The sequence below is a fragment of the Galeopterus variegatus genome, unplaced genomic scaffold, assembly GCF_000696425.1.
Source record: "Galeopterus variegatus unplaced genomic scaffold, G_variegatus-3.0.2 Scaffold427, whole genome shotgun sequence".
NCBI lineage: Eukaryota > Metazoa > Chordata > Mammalia > Dermoptera > Cynocephalidae > Galeopterus > Galeopterus variegatus.
Genome location: NW_007726538.1, coordinates 543,157 through 557,468, shown reverse-complemented (window position 1 = coordinate 557,468; position 14,312 = coordinate 543,157). Strand labels below are relative to the sequence as shown.

The 14,312-nt window shown below is 39.1% G+C and overlaps 1 protein-coding gene across 1 annotated transcript in view; it reads left to right on the top strand.

Moving 5' to 3' along the window:
* Positions 1 to 14,312, top strand: part of CD274 (CD274 molecule) — a 34,954-nt gene that overhangs the window by 2,202 nt on the left and 18,440 nt on the right.

Sequence of the window (14,312 nt, the reverse complement as noted above, 5' to 3'; positions counted from 1 at the left end):
TTCTTCCTTGCACAGAGCCATCTTTCTCCCCTACGGCTCCGAGAGATGTCCATTTCTTCTCACCCCAACAGCAGTTTCTATCTTGAGTGAGCCAAGTCTCTCTCCCAGCCTCACTGAGAGAGCTACTGGCAGTCTTTCCTTTGCTACCAAATGGCTTGGGAGAAGAGCATAGACTTCATCAGTCTCTGGCCTTGAGGAAGGTCCATGAAGAAGGTCCGTGCCTTAGCTGTGGCTGACCACCACATCAGGGGACAAGGCGCCTCACCTCCTCCAGGCTCAGCATGTGAGTGAACACCGTACCGCCCTCCTGGCCTTGTCTTGATCCATGTTCTCAGCACCAGCCCTCAGTATTCTAGAGCTTGGATCCCACACTCTAGGCACTATTTGCTGACTGGCTGGCAGGGGAAATCACAGTAGCATATCCGTTTCCAGTCGTGGGAGCGGGTGGGTTGCCAGGAGCAAAGCCATGTGGAGCTTTGACTATTTAAGGGAAGTTAACAACTGATACGAGAAGTAGGGAACAGCATGAGTGCATAGACTCTAACATTAACACACCTAGATTCAGTTTCCAGTGCTGTCACTGTCATCCTGTGGCTTTGTCACCTCTACAATAGGACTAAAGCCATCTAATTTTGTGGGTCGTTAGGACTAAATGAGATAATATATTTAGACACTTAGCACAGTGTCTGGCACATAGAGTTCAATAAACAGTAATGAACAGTGGGAAGCTGTTACTAACTCTAGGCCTGAAGAGACAAGGGGGAAGGAGCAGTTACTAAAACCAGGTGACAGCTGCAGCTGTGACTGTAGGAGAGGGTACCCAACAGAAGCCATGTTGTTCAGTACAGAAAAGTAGAAAAGTAGTCATCAATGCCAACCTTTGGTCAAGCAGGATGAGATCCTATAGTTGTAGCCACTGCTGGGACCTCAGCCCAAAGCAGAGACAGAATGGAGAAGAAAGACCCACGTCTGTCCTCCTATGCTCTGATATCCTGCTGGGGTCTTGCGTTGGCTGGATCCACCAGGGAGCCAGAAGACAAAGGAGCCATGTTGATACAGTCAATATTGGTCACCTCCCAGGCACAATGCCTGGAGGTGAAAATAGAAAATATCCAACCTTGGGTTTATTATGTTTGGAAGTTCTAGTTCAAGAGGGAAAAAATGCATCCACTAGAGGACCCAGAAATGGTTGTATTGAATTAGAAGCTGAAACTGCATTCTGGTCATTTTGATTCCTCATCATGATGGAATTGGAATGATTGATCCCAATTACAAAGGGAGGGCAAGGAGAACTATGCATGACTCCTCCTATGGTTTGAATGTTTGTCCTTCCAAAATTCATGTCCAAACATAATCCCCATCATAACAGTAGTAAGAGGATGGGAAGTTTGAGAATGGCACTTGAAAGGTGGGGCCTTCAAGAGGTGATTAGGTCACGAGGGCTTTGCCTCATCTGTCCTTTCCTTGTATCCATTCTCCTTCCTTCCCTGCCTTGTACTTGTACCCCAGAAGCTGACCTCTTTGGGAAGCATCACCTGGGCTCTCCTCAGTTGGTTTCCATTTTGGTTTGGACAGTAGAAGGCACTCATAGTAGATGGGAGGCAGGAGAAAAGAGACATCAGGGTATGTTTTCTTCATTCTTTCTCTGTTTTTGGCTGGAGATATGGTGGTGGCTGTGTTCCTCCACAACTGCAGCTCTTGACAAGTGGTCCCTCCTCCATGTTTCCAGCTCACTGGGCCCTGGAAATGCTTTCCTCTCTTGATCTATGTTCTACCGTCGCTAGACTGGATGCCTCAGCTTGATTGTTCTCTTAACCCAAACTTCATCCCTTTAAATTTGTCTTCATTAACATCTCTTTAATAGAACCAACTGAGTAAAATTGTGATTCCTGATGGAAACCCAATGGATACACTTTAAACTGTACACACACAATATAAATACTCTTGTATGTGTGATATTGTTCATAATTTTAAAATATAAGTGAAAAAAAAAGTGACCATGAGAATATATGCCCAGGGAATTAAGAAAATTCTTAGCATACATATTGAACACATTTTTATAGGATGTAGAGTAAAAGGATGTAAAGGAAATTTATTTCAATATCAAATGGCATATAACTTTAACTGGTATGTGGTTTCTTTCCAATTGTATGAATTGTGAGCATATGTATATATATTTTTACACACATATACGAATGTGCTTTTTATCATTTTTCATTACAGCATAAGGATTTTCATTACATACCATTCATATTTACCATTTTTAAAAGCTATATGATTTTCAGCAAGTGTGTATAAAATCTCCATTGCTGGATATTTCTGGGTTATTGCCATTGTCAATAACATAATGATGACCATCTTCATACATATAGATACCTTTTCTTATTAGAAATATTGGGTTAAGTAGTATAAACATTTTAGAGAGAATCGATTTAAAAATCCTCCACTCATTAAAAGCTTCCTACCCCGGTATGGTAAAATTGTTCAGTATTTCCCTGTACCTCCATAAAGTAGCAGTTTTTCAAAAAATAAAGATTTGAAAGTTCAAGATGTGCTTAGAGATATTTCCGTTTAACAGAGATGCTTTCATAAGGATGTGAATTTCCTCATTAATCTGGGAACCAGGTTTAGCCATGAACCTCGGCCTGTGAAAGACTGCAAGTAGTCACATAGTATGGGGCTGAGGCTAGAAGTTCTTTAATATTAAAACATTCCAGGATGGTGTTCCCCAAGAACTGAATTTTAACATTTCACTCCAATCCTGGGACAAGCCTGTAGCCTAGGCACAATCTGGACCAGCCAGTCATCACTGGAGCTTTGTACAAGCTTTGTTTGGACTTTGTCCCTTCCTCAACAGTGACACCATGACAGTGTAATGCAATGGCAGCGGTGGACTCAGAGCCTATTCTCTCCCTACCTAGAGATTTTTTTTTTTAATTGAGATTTATCTTTGTTTAGATGCCTGTCCCTCGGGGAACCCTTCTTCCCTGATCCTCCCTCCAAAATAACCCCTCTCATTGTACTCTTGGCCCCTCCTGGACTTATGTTTCTTCATAGCACCCAGCACAGATATTTTTTTGTGTCTAGTCTGTCTTCTTCACTGGCTTGTCCACTCCCTGAGTGTGGAGACTGGTTTGTTCACCATGGTACTCCAGAACTTACCATGGTACCTGTTACATGGCAGGTCCTTCATAAGCATGTGGTGAATTAATGAATGCTCATGATTGCCAGAGGTGGGTTCCATTGTCCTCGTTTTACAGCACTCCAGAAGTAGACATTGGAGGGCTGGGGCTAACTCACTTTTTAATTCAAGTGAATAACTTGTTCAATAACTTTAAATCACTCATGTCAGTTATTATCTGGCTGGAGGTGTTGGGTGGTCTGGAGAAATTGGAAGAGGTTCCCTTAGAAAGGGTAGTGGAGTTGAAGAGTGAGGTAGGTGTCACTCAGTGCTTTTTTGGTCATCTTGTGCCCTTGGCCTGTAGTCCCATGTGGACCTCCTTCAACTTCACAGCTTAAGTCCCAGCTCTGTGCTAGTGTGTATTTTGTCTTCATATTTCTTGGTGGGAATGTAAATTGATACAGCCCTTATAGAAAACAGCATGGGGGTTCCTCAGAGAACTAAAAATAGAACTACCTTATGACCTAGCAATCCCACTATCGGGTATATACCCAAAGGAAACGAAATCAATATATTGAAGAGACACCTGCACTCCCATGTTAAGAAAATCAGGGCCACCAAGATATAAAATTGACATATAATATTTACCGTTGCACCATCTAAATTTCTCTCATATCACAGACCAAACATTTAGTACCTTTGGAGAGATTCGTCTAAACACTAACTCCAACATTTGAACCTGGAAAAAGTTGTGTGCTAAAGGAGTAATACTCTACCTTCAAAGGCAAGGTTATCATTCCACTCCTAGGTTTTTATCCAAAAGGAAGAGAAATATATGTCCACAGAAAGACTTTAACACCAATGTTCAGAGCAACATTGTTTGCATAAGCCAAAAACTGGAAAAACGCAAATGGCCATTGACAGTGAACAGAGATAGAAATTGTTGTATGTTCACACAAAGGAATGCTACAAAGCAATAAAGGAATGAACCACTGGTACACTTAGCCACGTGGATGAATCTCAAAATAATTATGCCGAGTGAAAAACGTCAGACCGAAAAGAGCATATGCTGTATGACTTCATTTATAGACGACATTTACAGACTGAAAGTAGATCGTTGGTTGCCCGGGGATGGGGCATGGGAAGGAGGGGTTACAAAGGGGTCTGAGGAAATTCTGAGAGTGATGGATGTGCTCAGTGTCTTGATTGTGGTGGTGGTTTCACAAGTATAAATATATGTCGAAATGTACTAAATGCACTTTAAATATGTTCAGTTTATTGTATGTCAATTATACCTCAATAAAGCTTTTAAAAAAAAAAGAGACTTAATTCACATACCGTAACATTCACCACTTTAAAGTGTACAGTTTAATGGCTTTTTTTAAATTTTATTTTATTTTGTCAATATACAATGTGGTTGGTTATCGTGGCTCATTACTGAAACCTCCCTCCCTCTTCCCTCTCCCCCCTCCCTCCCAACAACCTCATATCTGTTCGCTTTTTGTATCAACTTCAAGGAATGGTAATTGTTGTGTCTTCTTCCCCCCCTCCCCCCCGGTTGTTTGTGTATTTATTTATTTATTTTTAGCTCCCACAAATAAGTGAGAACATGTGGTATTTCTCTTTCTGTGCCTGACTTGTTTCACTTAATATAATTCTCTCTAGGTCCATCCATGTTGTTGCAAAGGGCAGTATTTCATTCTCTTTTATAGCAGAGTGGTATTCCATTGTGTAGATAAACCACATTTTCCGTATCCACTCATCTGATGATGGATGTCTGGGCTGGTTCCAACTCTTGGCTATTGTAAAGAGTGCTGCGATGAACATTGGGGAACAGGTATACCTTCGACTTGATGATTTCCATTCCTCTGGGTATATTCCCAGCAGTGGGATAGCTGGATCATATGGTAGATCTATGTGCAATTGTTTGAGGAACCTCCATACCAATTTCCATAAAGGCTGCACCATTTTGCAGTCCCACCAACAGTGTATGAGAGTTCCTTTTTCTCCGCAACCTCGTCAGCATTTATCATTCTCAGTTTTTTGGATATTAGCCATCCTAACTGTGGTGAGATGGTATCTCAGTGTGGTTTTGATTTTCATTTCCCAAGGGCTGAGTGATGTTGAGCATTTTTTCATGTGTCTGTTGGCCATTCGTATATCTTCCTTTGGGAAATATCTATTTAGCTCTTTTGCCCATTTTTAAATTGGGTTACTTGGTTTTTTGTTGTAAAGTTGTTTCAGTTCCTTGTATATTCTGGATATTAATCCTTTGTCAGATGTATATTTTGCAAATATTTTCTCCCACTCTGTTGGTTGTCTTTTAACTCTGTTAATTGTTTCTTTTGATGTGCAGAAGATTTTTAGTTTGACATAATCCCATTTGTTTATTTTTCCTTTGGTTGCCCATGTTTTGGGGGTCATGAAGTCTGTGCCCAGTCCTACTTCCTGAAGTATTTCTCCTATGTTTTCTTCAGAAGTTTTATTGTTTCAGGGTGTATATTTAATTCTTTAATCCATTTTGAGTTGATTTTAGTATACGGTGAGAGGTATGGGTCTAGTTTCATTCTCCTACTTGTGGATATCCAGTTATCTCAATATATTCAAAAAGTTGTGCAACCATTACCACCACCTAGTCTTATAACATTTTCATCACCCCAAAAAGAAACCTTGTACCCATTAGCAGTCACTCCCCAGTTTCCCCTTTCCCCCAGCTCCTAGTGACCCCTAACCTACTTTCTGTTTTTATAGAGTTGCCCATTCTGGACATTTCATATAAATGTATGCCTACAATATATGGCCTCTTGTGTCTGGCTTCTTTTACTTAGCATAATGTTTTCAAGGCTCATCCAAGTTGTAGTATGTATCATATGTCACTCCTTTTTGTGGCGGAATAATATTCCAATGTATGGGTGTACCACATTTGTTCATTTAAAATTGGCAGACATTTGGATTGTTCCCATTTTTTTGCTGTTATGAATAATGCTGCTAAGTTTTTGCGTGAACATGTCTTCAATTCTTTTGGGTATATACTAGCATGTAGGAGTGGAATTGTTGGGTCACATAGTAATAACTGTTTAACTTCTGAGTATTGAACAAATACATAATGCCACCAGCAGTGAATAAGGATACTAATTTCACTGCACATTTGTGTAATGGTAAGAGCATAGACACTGGACCCAAAGCACCTGGGTTTGAATCCTAGCTGCACCATTTCCTAGCTGTGTAAGCTTAGAAGAGTTCCTTAAGCTCCGTGCCTCAGTATCAACATCTCTAAAATAGAGGCAATAATAGAACTATTATCTTCATAGGATTTTTGTAAAGTTTAAATGAGCTAATGTATGTAAATCACCAAGACAGTATCTGACCTTTTAAAATTGGTATTTGTTTTACTATTAATGCTATTTTTAATCTTTATTATAATTGTTGCATTTGTTCTATTAATTTGATATTTGATATAGTAAAAAAAAGTGCTGATAAAGTCTGTTGAGGTTTGTCATTGAAATGGAGTAACTGGAGATGATGTAAGGTGGCGGTAAATAAAGGAAAGCCTTTGGAGCAGGGGGCGATTATATTTCAGAGAGTAAACTGAATAAAACCGAAGCTTCACATGGTTCAGTCCAAGCATATAATAGCATTCTAAGAAAACAGAAACTGACTGTTAAAGCACTGAATAATAATGAGGGTCTTCATTCCTTAAGCTTTGTTAAGGAGTCCCTGCAAATGTTCTGCACAGCATATTGAAAAGGAAACTCCTAAAATCTTTGCTAGACATTTCTCCTTCCAAATTGTTTGCACTCATAGTAGCTGCTTATATTTATCTTCCCCCTCAACCATGAGGTCACCATACCACTAGACTAAACCCCTGTTAACTTCTCCTGAAACCCATGCAACCCACATGACCTTGTACTCAGCCTATGAATCTCAGCCTACTGCACCCCTGAGAAATTCAGCCTGTTCTCCTACCCTGAACGCCTTTATTTTTACAGAGAACAGTTCCTGAACTCTATGAGTAAAATGATCCACCTTATTATATGTGATATTGTGATATAATGAGAAATATACATTTGGTCTCCATCCCCATTTACTGGCACACAGTTCCTAAAACTCTTGTAATTTCCTGAACAATAGGGTGCCGGTACATCTTTTGTTCTGATTTGTGATCTTTGACCCCAGTTCCTGACACAGAACTCCTAATCCCTTGGAATTTCCTGAGTGATAGGAGCTTCCTTTTTTCTAATGAAGTGACTCTTTGTGGGCTCCTGGATGGGGGGCTGGTCACCAGAAAGACAAAGCCATGATTAAAGTCTCCCAGTTTCCATGAATGTAAGGCCCCTCTACACTCCATTCTTCAGACCACAGCCAGAGTGATATTTTTAGAATATTCATCAGGTACCTCCCCTTCTGTAAACCATCCAGTGGCTTTTCATTGCAAGTAGAATCCAATCTCTCCTCTTAGTCCTCAAGGTCTTTGTGATAAGATCTGACCCACCCTTCCATTCCTCACTCTATGCTACAGCCACAATGGCCTTCTTTCCATCCTTGGAACTTGCCAACTTTGTTCCTCCCTTATAGTATTTGCACTTGTTGTTCCCTCTGCCAAATATGCTCTTCCTGCAGATCTTTTCATGATTATCTTCATAATTTACTTCTCACATATAACCTTGTAGGTATTCCCTGACCACCATAACCAGAGGAGCCCACTCCTGCATAGTCTACCATACTGTCCTGCCTTGTTTTCTTTTCTTTTCTTTTCTTTTTTTTAGTAGGACTTTTTGATATCTAAAATTTTTGCCTACTAGTTTATGTTTGGAATATGTCTCTCTCAGAACAGAAAAGTCTTGCTGTTCTTTCAGGAAAGGGTGGGAAAAAGAAAAATGACGTTCTTTTATGATGAGCCTACAATAATAAATAGCAGGTTAATTACATTCTCCATCCAGTTTACCTGGATGTGACTATAACTGGTCTCTTAATAAGCACTTACTCATACCAAAAAAACAAAAAACAATTGCTCCTTTCAAAGTAGGGGTTTTACAGACTTTCAGATTTATAAGTCATATAGTTTTTGGCTTAAAGCCAAGAGTGAGTATAAAAAATGCTCTGGAGGAAATTCTACAAGAGACATTGGAGCCAAGTTATGTCCTTATGATGAGTGAAATAATTCCCAAGGTGGCTATATCATTTGTACAACACTCATTCAGGTTATTTATTTCTAGAATATTAAATCAATAAAATATTTCCCATTGTCTCCTGAAAAAGTATCTCCCAATTATACACTTTATTTTTAGTGGCTTTCAGTTGATTTATTGAGATACCCTGGAATTAAAATATTTATCACAGTGTTCCTGAACTCTCGCAGCATTTACCTGGGTCATAATTATTTGTGTCTGAGTTTGGGAACTCGTTGATGACAGGGGACATTGTTGGAGGCCTCATCTTTGTTTTAAAGTACCTGTGATGTGTACCTGCCCTTTGAAGGCAAAAGCTCTTTACCTGGCCAGCTCTTCCCCAGGTAAGAACAGGGAGGAAGGAGACAAATGGGCGTTGCATAAGACAGTGGTTTACAAGCCTACACAATCAAAACTAGAACACGGGGACAAATCTGGATATTGTCTTTATTCACTATAAAATGCATTTTTAAATATTCAATGCAAAAAAAACAGTCTTTCAATGTTTTTTGTTTTGAGTATTTTTAGTATATCCTGCTTTTGAACATCAAGAACATTTATTGGAAATTGCTGCTTCACCAAAAAATTGCTCAATCACTTCAGGCCCAGTTGTTAGACCTTGAAGTCTATCCTTCTGAGATCAGTACAACAAGGATCATTTCTTATTGTTTTAGGGTGAAAAGTGATGAGCGGGGCAGGCAGAAGCAAAGGAAAGTGTGGTATTGATATAAATCAGACACATTTGATGGAGGAAGGGGAGTTATAGCTGTACTTCCAAGGAACTCTGGGCTCACTTTTCCTTTAAACATTAAACCATCAGTTTTCAAAACTCCAACATGAACATGACTCACCTGGGGACAGTATTAAAATGACAACTCCCAAGACCAACCCCCAGAGGTTTGGATTCAGCAGATCTATGGCAGAGCCCTGGAATCTGTATTTTAAACACCTACCCCAAGTCAACTGTGATTCAAGTGGTGCTCAGAGATACTCTGAGAACCAATGTACTGGCAATAATGAGTTTTTGCCTCTAAATATGAATAGATTAGATAGTATATGAATGGGAAATGGTCATATTGGAGATGACCAGGGTGTCTAGCCCTTCAGCTCTGGCTCTGCACTGCTCTTCTCCTATCTCAGCACTTCTCCATCCACTTTGCCCAAATCACAAAACTCACACAAGGTTTCAGGACTAATGCCACTCCCACCCCTTGCTGTTTTGACTTACATATATTTTTTGAGGTGATAAAATAAATTTCTTTTTTTCTAAACCCAACCTGTTTTCTATCTTTGGAGGATACCAAAAACTTCATTAAGAAGTTCATTAAGGAGTTTGATCATTGCATGAGAAAATGAATGGCTGAAGGGTGGAAACAGATGGGCAAGATGAACAAGAACACTAATCCTCAGATTACTAATATACAAATCACTGAGCATCAGGCTGAGTAAATTGCTTCAATTCCCATCAGAAACTTCAGAGAAAGGCAAATTCCCTTTGCTTCCTGCCTTCCCTGCCTCCCTGTTGATCATTTATTTAGACCCTGAACATCGCTTTCATAAAACAATTAAAAACACTCCCCTGTTTAAAAAAATTATTCATAGATTATAGAGGCCATCAAAGAGGATATGACTTAATCCTGCTACTCATTAAATTATTTGCCCAACATAACTTAGTGGTAGATAGCTCTAGAGCCAGTTTTTCAGACCTCAATAGTTATGACTGCATTAGCAGATCATGAAGCCTATGGTCCTGGGTCTTGACCCAGATTCTGGGTCTTGACCCAGATCCTGGGTATTGACCATCATTTCTAGAAAAATGAAACATTAAATAGAAAATGTCAGAGAGTGTTGTACATAGGAGGTCTGAGTATTATTGCATAAAACTTACTTGTTTTATGGCAACATACATACACACATACACATATACATGTAAACTGTATTACCGAAAAGTCTATATTTCACTATTGGTCCCAGTCACTAAAGTTTGGAAAACTGCTCTATTCTACTATGTGGCCTCAAAAGAGATTGAAAGAGGAAGCATTTGAGCTTGGTCTCCAAAGATTATTATAATTCTATTGAGGCCAAAGAGAATTCCACACTCCCTACCAGATCTTTAAGGCAGTATCATCCTCAGTATTTTCCAAGTTAAAAATAAAAATCTGTGATACTCTAAGAATGTGAAAATTCTTGCTTGGGTAGCAAATGTCATAACCAAGCCAATGGACATCTCATTATTCACTCATTATGCAGTATTTTGAATTGCAGTTGAATAGGCAGGAAAGGGAAATCATGAAGAATTCTGTTTATTAATTTGAAAATGAAAGAAAGAAGGAAAGAAGAAACAAAGGGCAAGAGAAAGATAGGAATGCTTCCCCAGCCTAGATCCCAAGGATGGCAGGATAGCAGGAATCCAGAGCATTCTTAAAAGGTGTAGCTCACAAGGGGAAGTTCTTTTAAAGACACAGTAATTGAAGTTTCATTATGTCGAGGAACTTTGAGGAAGTCACAAAATCCACAATTTAAAAATATATTTCCTGTTATACGCACACACCTACTTTCTAGAATAAAAATCAAAGCCATACAGGTCTATTGTTTACTCTCTATACGTTGAAGAGTTATATCAAGTTATGTCAAGATGTTCAGTCATCTTAAAAAGGCTTTTATCAGAAAGAGGGAAAATCTGATGGCAGAATTTATTAAGGTGTCTGGATTCTGAAGGTAAAATCAAGGTCTGAATTCTTTGTAATTTCAGATGTTGGTTGGTTTTAAACCTCTGTTAAAATATACCAGATTGTATTTGTTTTCATTTTTGGAGCCCTTCTTGATTAAAACCTGATTTTGGGGAAAACCAGATTGGTAGGTTTCACTTTTGCTTTCATTTTTATAGAGAGGACACGCCTACTGCTGACCTACCAGTCCTGGGTACAGCACACTGAATCAGAGTGCCTGCAGCAAGTGTCCACACCCACAAGTAGGGAGCATTCTATCTAGAGAGGTACCCACTGTCTAGAGTCTCTGGCTGTCTCGCTAGGCACTTTATTTTTATTATTTATTTATTTTTATTGAAGCACAATTGATTATACATATTTTGGTGGTACAGTGTTGACTATCATTATTTGTGTACAATATGTGATGATTAGATCAATATTATTAGCATATTCATTATTACAAATAAAGTTATTCTTTTTTTTTTTTTTTCCCTTTTTGTCTTTTTTTTTTTTTACTGACCGGTAATGGGATCGCAACCCTCGGTGTCGCGCCCATACCGGGGACCGGCAACGGGATCACAACCCTTGGTGTTGCACCCGCACTGCACTCAGCCAGTGAGCGGGAACTGGTCTCCACATGGGATCCGAACCCTCGGTGGGAGCGCCGCCACACTCCCAAGCGGCGCACTCTCCAGTGCACCACCAGGCCGGCCCATATTCTTTATGTCCCTTACCCAATTTCTCCCTAACCCCCTTCCCCTCCCCTTTTCCTACCTCTAGTAACTGTAGGTCTGTTCTCTTCTTCTGAAAATTCAGCATATTATTATAGTCTTTCTTTCTTCCTTCCTTCCTTCTTTCTTAGCATCCCCTTATGAGTGAGGACATGCGGTTTTTCTCTTTCTGTGTCTGGCTTATTTCACTTAACATAATTTTCTCCAAGCTCATCCATGTTGTTTTCTCCAAGCTCATCCACCTTATGAGTGAGGACATGCGGTTTTTCTCTTTCTGTGTCTGGCTTATTTCACTTAACATAATTTTCTCCAAGCTCATCCATGTTGCTGCAAATGGCAGAATTTCATTCTTTTTTATGGCTGAGTAGTATTCCATTGTGTATATATATCACTTTTTCCTTATCCAATCATCCATCAATGGACATTTATGTTGGTTCCATGTCTTGGCTATTGTAAATAGAGCTGCAAAAAACATGGGAGTGCAGGTATCCCTTCAACATGATGATTTCCATTCCTTTGGGTATATACTCAGAAGTGGGATTGCTGGATCATATGGTAGTTCTATCTGTGGTTCTATCTCCATACTGTTTTCCATAATGGCTGTACTAATTTACAGTCCCACCAACACTGTTAGAAGAGTTCCCTTTTCTCCACATCCTCACCAGCATTTGTTAGTCTTTTTCATAATGGTCAGTCTAACTGGATTGAGATAATATATCAATGTGGTTTTGATTTGCATCTCCCCGATGATTAGTGATGCTTACTCTCACCATTCCTATTTAACATAGTATTGGCAGTACTAGCCAAAGCAATCAAGCAAGACAAAAAACTAAAGAGCATCCAGACCGAAAAAGACAAAGTCAAATTGTCCCTGTTTGAAGATGACATGATCCTACATATGAAAAAACCAAAAGACTCTACCAAAAAATTCTTAGAGCTGACAAACAATTTCAGTAATGTTGCAGGATACAAAATCAACATATAAAAGTCAGTTATGATTTTATACTCCAATAACAAACTAGCAGAAAAAGAAATCAAGAAAGTAAGCCCATTTACAATTCACAAAAAAAATAAAATACCTAGGAATCATTTGAACCAAAGAGGTGAAAAATCTCTACAACAAGAACTACAAAACACTACTGAAAGAAATTAAAGAGGACACAAAAAAGTGGAAAGACATTCCATGTTCTTGGATTGGAAGAATTAATATTGTGAAAATGTCCATACTACCCAAAGCTATCTACAGATTCAATGCAATCCCCATCAAAATACCAATGACATTCTTCACATAAATAGAAAAAAAAAATCCTAACATTCATATGAACAACAATATACCCAGAATAGCCAAAGCAATCCTGAGCAAAAAAATAAGTAAAGAACTGGAGGCATAACACTACTGGATAAATTATACTACAAAGCTATAGTAACCAAAACAGCATGGTATTAGCATAAAAACAGACACTCAGACCAATGGAATAGAATAGAGAACCCAGAAATTAACCCACAATCTCACAGACAACTGATCTTTGAGAAGGGCAACAAGAACATGTATTGTGGAAAGGACTGCTTCTTCAATAAGTGGCACTGGGAAAACTGGACATCCGTATGCAGAAGAAAGAAACTAGACCTATACCTCTCAACATATACCAAAATCAACTCAAAATGGATCAAAGACTTAAGTATAAGACCCAAAACCACAAAACTACTGAAAGAAAACATAGGGGAAACACTTCAGGAAGTAGGATTGGGAAAAGACTTTATAAATAAGACTCCAAAAGCACAAGCAATAAAATTAAAAAAAAAAAAAAATGAATGAGATTATACCAAAAAACTAAAAAGCTTCCACACAGCAAAGGAAACAATCAACAGAGTGGAAAGACACCCTAGAGAATTGTAGAAAATATTTGCAAACTATACATCTAACAAGGAATTAATATCCAGAATGTACGAAGAACTCAAACAACTTCACAGTAAATAAACAAACAATCCAATTAAAAAATGGGCAAAGGAGCTGAATAGAATTTCTCAAAGGAAGACATACAAATGGCCAACAGGTACATGAAAACTAATCATCAGGGAAATCACTAGGCTCTTCAAAAGTTTAAGGTCTCTAGACTCTTTCTTTGGGATGGAGAGAGAAAGAAGGAAAGAGGAAGCACAAGAGTTTGGGGGACCATTATTAGTTAGCATTAATAAAAACAGGCAATATACCTAAGCTTTTGCCAGGCATGATTCAGTTTTACTTAATGTCAATCTTATGTGACTATATGTTCATGAATATGGCCCTGAGGTAATGTATTAGTCCATTTTTGTGTTGCTTATAACAGAATACCTGAAACTGGGTAATTTATAAAGAAAAGAGGTTCATTTGGCTCACAAATGTGGGACAGCAGTATCTGACATGGGCCTCAGGCCGCTTCTTCTCATGGTGGAAAGTGGCAGGCAGCCAGCTGGTGCCAGCACATCACATGGCTGGAGGAAGCAAGGGAGAGAGAGAGGAGGTGCCAGGCTCCTTTAAACAACCAACTCTCATGTGAACTAATAGAGCAAGACCTCACTCACTACCCCCCCCCCCCCCCCCCCC